The sequence below is a fragment of the Orycteropus afer genome, unplaced genomic scaffold, assembly GCF_000298275.1.
Source record: "Orycteropus afer afer isolate SDZICR_OR568_19922 unplaced genomic scaffold, OryAfe1.0 scaffold00046, whole genome shotgun sequence".
Classification (NCBI taxonomy): domain Eukaryota; kingdom Metazoa; phylum Chordata; class Mammalia; order Tubulidentata; family Orycteropodidae; genus Orycteropus; species Orycteropus afer.
In genome coordinates this window covers 15,123,384-15,131,397 of record NW_006921633.1, presented here as the reverse complement: position 1 = coordinate 15,131,397, position 8,014 = coordinate 15,123,384, and the positions used below count along the sequence as shown (strand labels likewise).

Genomic DNA, 8,014 nt, shown 5'->3' with positions numbered 1-8,014 from the left:
CATAGCGACCCCTCCTTGGGTTTCCGAGGCAGTATCACTACAGAAGTAGGATTGCCCAACCTTCCTTCCGAGGAGTGGCTGGTGGGTTTGAACTGTCAGCCTTCTGGTTAGCAGGCAAGTGACTTAACCACTATGCTACCAGAGCTCATATTGTACTGGTCAAGTCTAATGCAAAAGACCTCTTGAAAGTGCTGAAGAGCAAAGATATCTCTCTGAAGAATGAGGTGTGCCTACTCCAAGCCATGGTATTTTCAATAGCCTCATATGCATGTGAAAGCTGGACACTGAATAATGAAGACCAAAGAAGAGTTGATGCTTTTGAGTTGAGTGGTGAAGAATACTGAAAATGAACAAATCTGTCCTGGAAGAAGTACAATCGGAATGTTCCCTAAAAGTGAGAAAGACAAGACTTTGTCTCACCTACTTTGGTCATGTTGTCAGAAGAGACCATTCCCTGGAAAAGGATGTCATGCTTGGTAAAGTGGAGTGTCAGCAAAAAAAGGGGAAGGCCCTCAATAACATGGATTGACACAGTGGCTGCAATGATGGGCTCAGATATAGGAAGGACTGTGAGGCTGGTACAGAACCAAGCAATGTTTTGTTCTGTTGTACATAGGTCGCTATGAGTCCGAGATAACTTGATGGCACCTAACAACAACTGTTGATTCTGTGAGTCTTACCCCAATTATCACAAATCATGGCTGAGGGAACTCTCAATAAATCCTAACATTTGGTGAGCCCAAAACGACGGCAGTGGTGAGAAGAACAAGGTTGTGCTATTCTATTACTAGATAATCAGAAAGATTATGCCTTAATTAAAAGAATATTGGGAGAAACTTCTGCTTACATTAATAGAGGACTGCCCTCCCTAACCAGAAGGCTGGCGGTTCAAACCCACCAGCCATTCCTCGGAAGGAAGGTTGGGCAATCCTACTTCCGTAGTGATACTGCCTTGAAAACCCAAGGAGGGGTCGCTATGAGTCGGGGCCGACTCGACGGCACATAACAACAACAACAACAGCCCTCCCTTTAGGCTCTCTGCTGAAGTAAATGCTCAAGCACTCAGATACTAATCAAAAGGTTGGTGGCTTGAATACACCCATAGGTGCTTCAGAAGAAAGGCTTGATGATCTACTTCTGAAAGACTATGGCCAATGTAAACCCTACGGAATATAATTATACTCTGAAACACACGGGTCACCATGAGTTGGAATCAACTCCACAGCAACTTAGTTATCCTTCCTCCAAATACAATTTTTCAAAAAGTAGAACAAAATATTAAAAAAAAAAAAAAAACCCTCCAAAATCTTAAAAGCATCAAACAGCTATCCCAAGGCCAAGAACTGGAGAGACTAGAAACTCAGAGACATGAACAAAGCTTGCAGCACTATTTTTAGAATGTTGATCTAAAAGAGTGAGTTGAAAGACGAAGCTGCACTCACAGTGAACTCTCAAATAGCAGTATGAGTTCCCACTTCCAAGCAGAAAAAAATGAAATAATAAAGATGAGGGTAAAAAAAATAAAAATAAAAAAGAGAAAGAAATAGAAAATAAGCATATGAAAGGATCAACAAAGTCAAAAGTTGGTTTTCTGAAAAGATAAAATCTATTAAATCTTTGGTGTAACTGACTGAGAGAAAAAACCAGGGAAGCAAATTTCTACAAAAATACAGCTTACCACAGTAGACTCAAGAAGGAAGAAGAAATGAAAAACTGGACAGTTCTATAATGATTAAAGTAACTGAGTTTGTAATTAAAAACCTTCCACAAAGAAAATTCTAGTTGGTATCAAGATAAGTTTTATAACATTCAAATATTACTGAAATCATTCCAGAGAACAGGAAATATAGATGTATTCCCTAACTCATTTTATAAGCCTAGCATGACGTTAGGACCAACACTCAATAGGAAAAGAGGAAATTACAGGAAAACTTGTCATGAATACATCTGTAAGCAAAAATCTTGATGAAAATATTAGCACATAAAATCTAGCAATTTATAAAAAAATAATAATAAATACTGAACAAAATAGATTTATCCCAGGGATGCACATCTGACTTAACACTAGAAAATCTATTGAGGTAGTTCACCAAATTAGCAGATTATAGGGAAAAATACATAGTTATCATCATCTAAATAGAAGCAGAAAAGCACTTAATAAATTTCAATACTCATTTGTAATCTAAAAAATAATCTTTTATTACTCTAGTAATAGAAGCTTCCTTAACTTGCAAACTATTTGATGCAGCATGTATCACAATGGTGACATATTTAAAGTTTTCTCTTTGAGATTTAGAATGAGACAATGATGAAAACTATTACCACTTATTGTATTGGAGGTTCTAGCCAGTACATTAAGGTTAAAAAAAAAAATGCAGCTATAAATATTGGAAAGAGGAAAAAATAACTGTCATTATTTACAGATGATATAAACTCTGGTGGTGCTGAGGTTAACACTGGGCTGCTAACCAAAAGGTCAGTGGTTTGAACCCACCAGCTGCTCCATGGAAGAAAGGTGGAGCAGTCTGCTTATGCAAAGATTTATAGCCTTGGACACCCTATAGGGCAGTTCTATTCTTTATTACAGGGTTGCTATGAGTCAGAATCTGACTTAATGGCAGTGGGTTTGGGTTTTTTTTTTTGTTTGTTAGTTTGAGATGTAGAAAACTCAAAAGAATCTACAGATAATATATTAGAATTAATGAAAAAAATTAATGAAGGTTGCTGGATAAAAAATCAATATACAAAATCAACTTCATTCTTATATAGCACAAAGTTAGAAATTAAAAGTTTTAAAAAAACATTCATAGTGACATAAAATATCAGTAATTTAAGAATAAATCCACAAATAATATGCATTACTCTTATGAAAATCTATCAAACTTTATTTTGAGAAAGTAAAGGAAGTCTAAAGAGATAGAGATATATACCATATTCATTGATTAGAAGACTCAATTTTATATATATAAAAAAAAAAACAACCATTTTCCCTGGGGCGAAAGGGTTAACCAACAGGCCTAAACCTTCTTCCACAAGGAAATAACCTTGAGTTTACCTTCTCCTAGTAGCACTCTTTCCATGGAAATGCAACGGATTATGATAAATGCGAAATGTGAGCTCTGTTACCAGACAACTTATATATTGGAAAAATGACCCCTGCTTGGTAAACTGCATCTGGCCTGTGAATTAACTATAAATGTATGTTGAGAAACAAAAATTGTCCGTTTCGTAACCAAGCATGTCCTTTGGGAGAGCTGATAGTTATGCCTTTGGATAGATTCAAGATACTGGTTTCTATGATGTATGAGGGCAGAATAGTCTTCACTCACCAACCTGCTCTCATACCATGACAAATGAACTGCTCATAGGTGGCTAAAATATGGCCTCACATACCTGATGCTGTAATGAGAACATACTGTGTTTCCTGTCCTTCAATACAGCTAAGTAAACCTGGTGCCAAATAAACGCTTATTAAGTTCCATAGATACAGATGTCACACAGAACTTAAGACTACTGTTGGTGGTAACACAAAATGAGCGTTGTGCTTTTCAAATTAATCTATAGATTCAAGGTAATTGCAGTAAAAAAGTCACAGTAACAAATAATTTTTGGTGGGATTTGATGTATATGGAGATACAAAGAAGGGAAAACTTGCTTTACTACATTGCTATTGTTAGGTGCCTTCAAGGTGAATCCAACTCATAGTGCCCTATGTACAACAGAACAAAACACTACTTGGTCCTGCATCATCCTCACAATCATTCCTGTATTTGACCCCATTGTTGTAGCCATGTCAAACCATTTCATTTAGGGTCTTTCTCTTTTTTAATGAGACCAAGCATGATGTCCTTCAGGGACTGGTCCCTCCTAATAAGTTATCTAAAGTACATAAGATAAAGCCTCCCCATCCTCAGTTCTAAGCAGCATTCTGGCTATACTTCATCCAAGACAGATTAATTCGTTCTTCTCACAATCCATGGACTATTCAATATTTTTCAACAGCATCATAATTCAAAGGCATCCAATTCTCCTTTGACATTTCTTATTCATTATCCAGCTTTCGCATACATGTAAGACATTTGAAAATACCATAGCTTGGCTCAGGTGCACCTTAGTCCTCAAAGTGAAAAGTTTACTTTTTAATAGGAGCTCTGGTAGCATAGTGGCTAAAGCATTTGACTGCTAACCAGAAGGCTGGCGGTTCAAACCCACCAGCCACTCCTTGGAAGGAAGGTTGGTTGGGCAATCCTACTTCCGTAGTGATACTGCCTCGGAAACCCAAGGAGGGGTCGCTATGAGTTGGGGCCAACTCGATGGCACATAACAACAAAACAACAACAAACTTTAAAGATATCTTCAGCAGCAGATTTGCCTGCTATGATGCATCACTTGATTTCTCTCATTCTCTTTTAATATTTTACTGTGTTTTGGATGCAAATTTACAGAGCAAAATTTGTTTTAGTCAACAGTGGGCGTTCATTTGATTTCACAATCTGATTACCATCCCTGACCATAACAAACTCTCCTCCCCTCCTGTCCCTGTGACTACCTCTGCCCTGTGCTCTTCTTAACTGTGCATTCCTGTCTGTCTAGCTTTCCTTCTATGAGAATGCAGCCTCTCTGGTGCCCCATGGCTAACTGCTCTAAGGGGTATATCTCCCTAGAGTAGGTGGGTGCATCACCCTGGTGTAGGTGTTCTGCATGTAGGTCTTTCTACTGTTGGGCTGAGAGCCAATCCATGGCAATAAGTCCAATTCTAGGCCCAAAGGGTAACCTGGGGCCATAGTCTTGAGAGTTCCACCAGATTTTATCTGACCAGTAATTCTGGTCATTTCTGTGTTTTTGAATTTTGTTCCTATCTTTCCTTCCATTCTATCCAGGATCTCCAGTTTTGATCCCTTTCTGAGTAGTTGGCATTGGTAGCCAGACACCATCTAGTTCTTCTAATCTCAGGATCTTCATATCCTTGGACTAATTGCGTCCAGATGCCTCTGATTTTCTTCACTCTTCTTTGCTTCTGATGAGAGAGACCAATAATTACATCTCAGATGGCTACTTGAAAGTTTTTAAGACACTTAACCAAAAAACTAGGTTGTGGAACGAGATTTTTTATGTACTGTATCATGCCAACTGAGCTTAGTGTCCTGAGACTATGGTCCCAAGTCAGCAGGACCAGTGATTCTCTCTCTCAAGGTGTTGGTTGTCTCTGAGAGGTTACTCCAACTCTGTCTTCTGTTGCTTCTGTAATCTATGTGGCTCATTTTGTAGCACAAGTGCATATGGAAGATTATCTTCAGTTAAATCTATCCTTGGTCTAGAGTATATTCCTGGTTGCCAAACCCCACTTGATCTTCTCACTTGTCTATGCATTTATTTGTAGCCTGGTGTTTGGTGTTAGTGGTAATGCAGTATTATCTGTAATTTTCCCTCCCCTTCCCTCCCATCCCCAGTAACCTACAAAGTGAGTTTCCTTCCCTAAGTAAATCTTCCCTTGACTTTTTGCAAGAATGGGTTCATACAATATTTGTCCTTCTGCAATTGATTTATTACATTCAGCATAATGTCCTCCAAATGCCCATCAACAGATGAATGGATAACCAAACTATGGTATATTCACACAACAGAATATTATGCTACATTAAAGAATAATGAAGAATACACAAATCATCTCACATTGTTTGATTTCTTGATTATGCTCCCATGGGCACTGATTGTGAACCTAAGTAAAATGAAATCCTTGACAACATCAATCTTTTCTCCGTTGATCATGATGTTGCTAACTGGTCCATTTCTCCATTTGTGAGGATTTCTGTTTTCTTTATTTTGAAGTGTAATTCACACAGAAAGCTTTAATTTTCATCAGTATCTGCTTCAAGTCCTCTTTGCTTTCAGTAAGCACAGTTGTGCCATCTGCATATCGCAGGTTGTTAATAAGTCTCCCTCTGTGTTCTTCTTCATATACTCGATCTTGGATTCTGTGCTCAGCATACAGATTCAATAAGCATAGTGAAAAGATACAACCCTACACAGACCTTTTTTGATTTTAAACCGCATAGTATCCTCTTCTCTTTGAACAAATGCTTTTTTTGGTCTCTGTATAGGTTCCGTATAAGCACAATTAAGTGTTCTGGAATTCCCATTCTTGGCAATATTATATATAATTAGTTATGATCCACACAGTCAAATACCTTAGCATAGTCAATAAAATACAACACAACACCTTTCAGGTAATCTATACAGCAGGCTGTAGTATTTATTCCTCATCAGTAAGTGCCTCAAGTCATCTTTACTTTCAGCACGCAAGGTTGTGTTGTCAGCATATTGCAGGCTGTTAACAGGCTGAATCTTTATCCAATTCTGATGCCATATTCTTCTTCATATAGCCCAGCTTCTCAGATTATTTGCTCAGCATACAGACTGAATAAGTATGGTGAAAGGATACAACCCTGATACACACCCTTCCTGATTTGAAATGATGCAGTGTTCCCTTGTTCCATTTGAAAGAAAGCCTTCTAGTCTATGCACAGGTTTTTCATGAGCACAATTAAGTAGTCTGGAATTCCCATTGTTCACAAAGTTATCCACAATTTGTTATAATCCACACAGTCAAATGCTTTTGCATAGTCAATACAACACAAATAAACTTACATCCCAACATAAAGAAAATAAAAATCTTCACAATTGGACCAATAAACAACATCAGAATAAATGGAGAAAAGATTGAAGTTGTCAAAAGTTTCATATTACTTGGATCAACAATTAACACCCATGGAAGCAGCAGTCATGATATCAGATATCTTATTACATTGGGCAAATCTGCTGCAAAAGACTTCCTTTTAAGTCATGAAGAACAAAGATGTCTCTTTGAGGACTAAGGTGCACTTAACCCAAGACATGGTGTTTCTAATAGTCTCATATGCCTGTGAAAGCTGGACAATGAATAAGGAAGACCAATGAAGAGTTGATGCTTTTGAGTTGTGGTGTTGGAGAAGAATGCTCAAAGTACCATAGACTGCCAGAAGAACAAACAAATCTGTCTTGGAAGAAGTACAGCTGGAATTCTCCTTGGAAGTGAGAATGGCCAGACTTCATCTCACCTACTTTGGTCATATTGTCAGAAGGGACCATTCCCTGGAGAAGGATATCATGCTTGGTAAAGTGGAGGGTCAGCGAAAAAGCAGAAGACCCTCAATGAGTTAGAGACTTACACAGTCGCTGAAATGATGGGCTCAATATAGCAAGGATTGTAAGGATGGTGCTGGACTGGATGGTGTTTCATTCTGTCATACATAGTGTTACCATGAGTTGGAGCCAATGTGATAACAAGTAAGAAAAATAACAACAAATATCTTTCTGGTATTCTTTCCTTTCAGTCAAGATCCATCTGACATCAGCAATGATAATATCCCTTGTTCTACCACCTGCTCTAATTCAGCTTGCATTTTTGGAAGTTCCCTGTCAATATACTGCTGCAATCGCTTTTGGGTTACCTTCACCTTGCATGTGGTATTAACAATACTGTTCGATAACTGGGAGCTCTGGTGGCGTAGTGCCTAAGGCATTTGACTGCTAACCAGAAGGCTGGCAGTTCAAACCCACCAGCTACTCTGCAGAAGGAAGACTAGGTAATCTACTTCTATAGAGATACCACCTCGGAAATCCAAGGAGGGGTCATTATGAGTCGAACTGACTTATACTGAGGGAGTTTGATAATTGCCACATTCTGTTGGATCACCTTTCTTTGGAATGGGTACAAATATGGATTTCTTCCACTCAGTTGATCAGGTAGCTGTCTTCCAAATTACTTGGCATAGAAGAGTAAGTGCCTCCAGTGTAGCATCCATTTGTTGAAACAACTCAATGGGTATTCTCTCAATTCCTGGAGCCTTGTTTGTTGCCAATTCCATCAGTGCAGCTTCAACTTCTTCCTTTAACATCATTGGTTCTTAATCATATGCTACCTCCTGAAGAGCTGAACCTCGGCCAATGGTTTTTTTGTACAGTGACTCTGTGT

General features: G+C 38.4%; 1 protein-coding gene across 1 annotated transcript in view; it reads right to left on the bottom strand.

Annotated features, from left to right (window-relative positions):
- The window catches only part of EHBP1 (EH domain binding protein 1), a 612,350-nt gene that overhangs the window by 126,821 nt on the left and 477,515 nt on the right, over nucleotides 1-8,014 (bottom strand). The gene's annotated exons all lie outside the window — the stretch shown is intronic.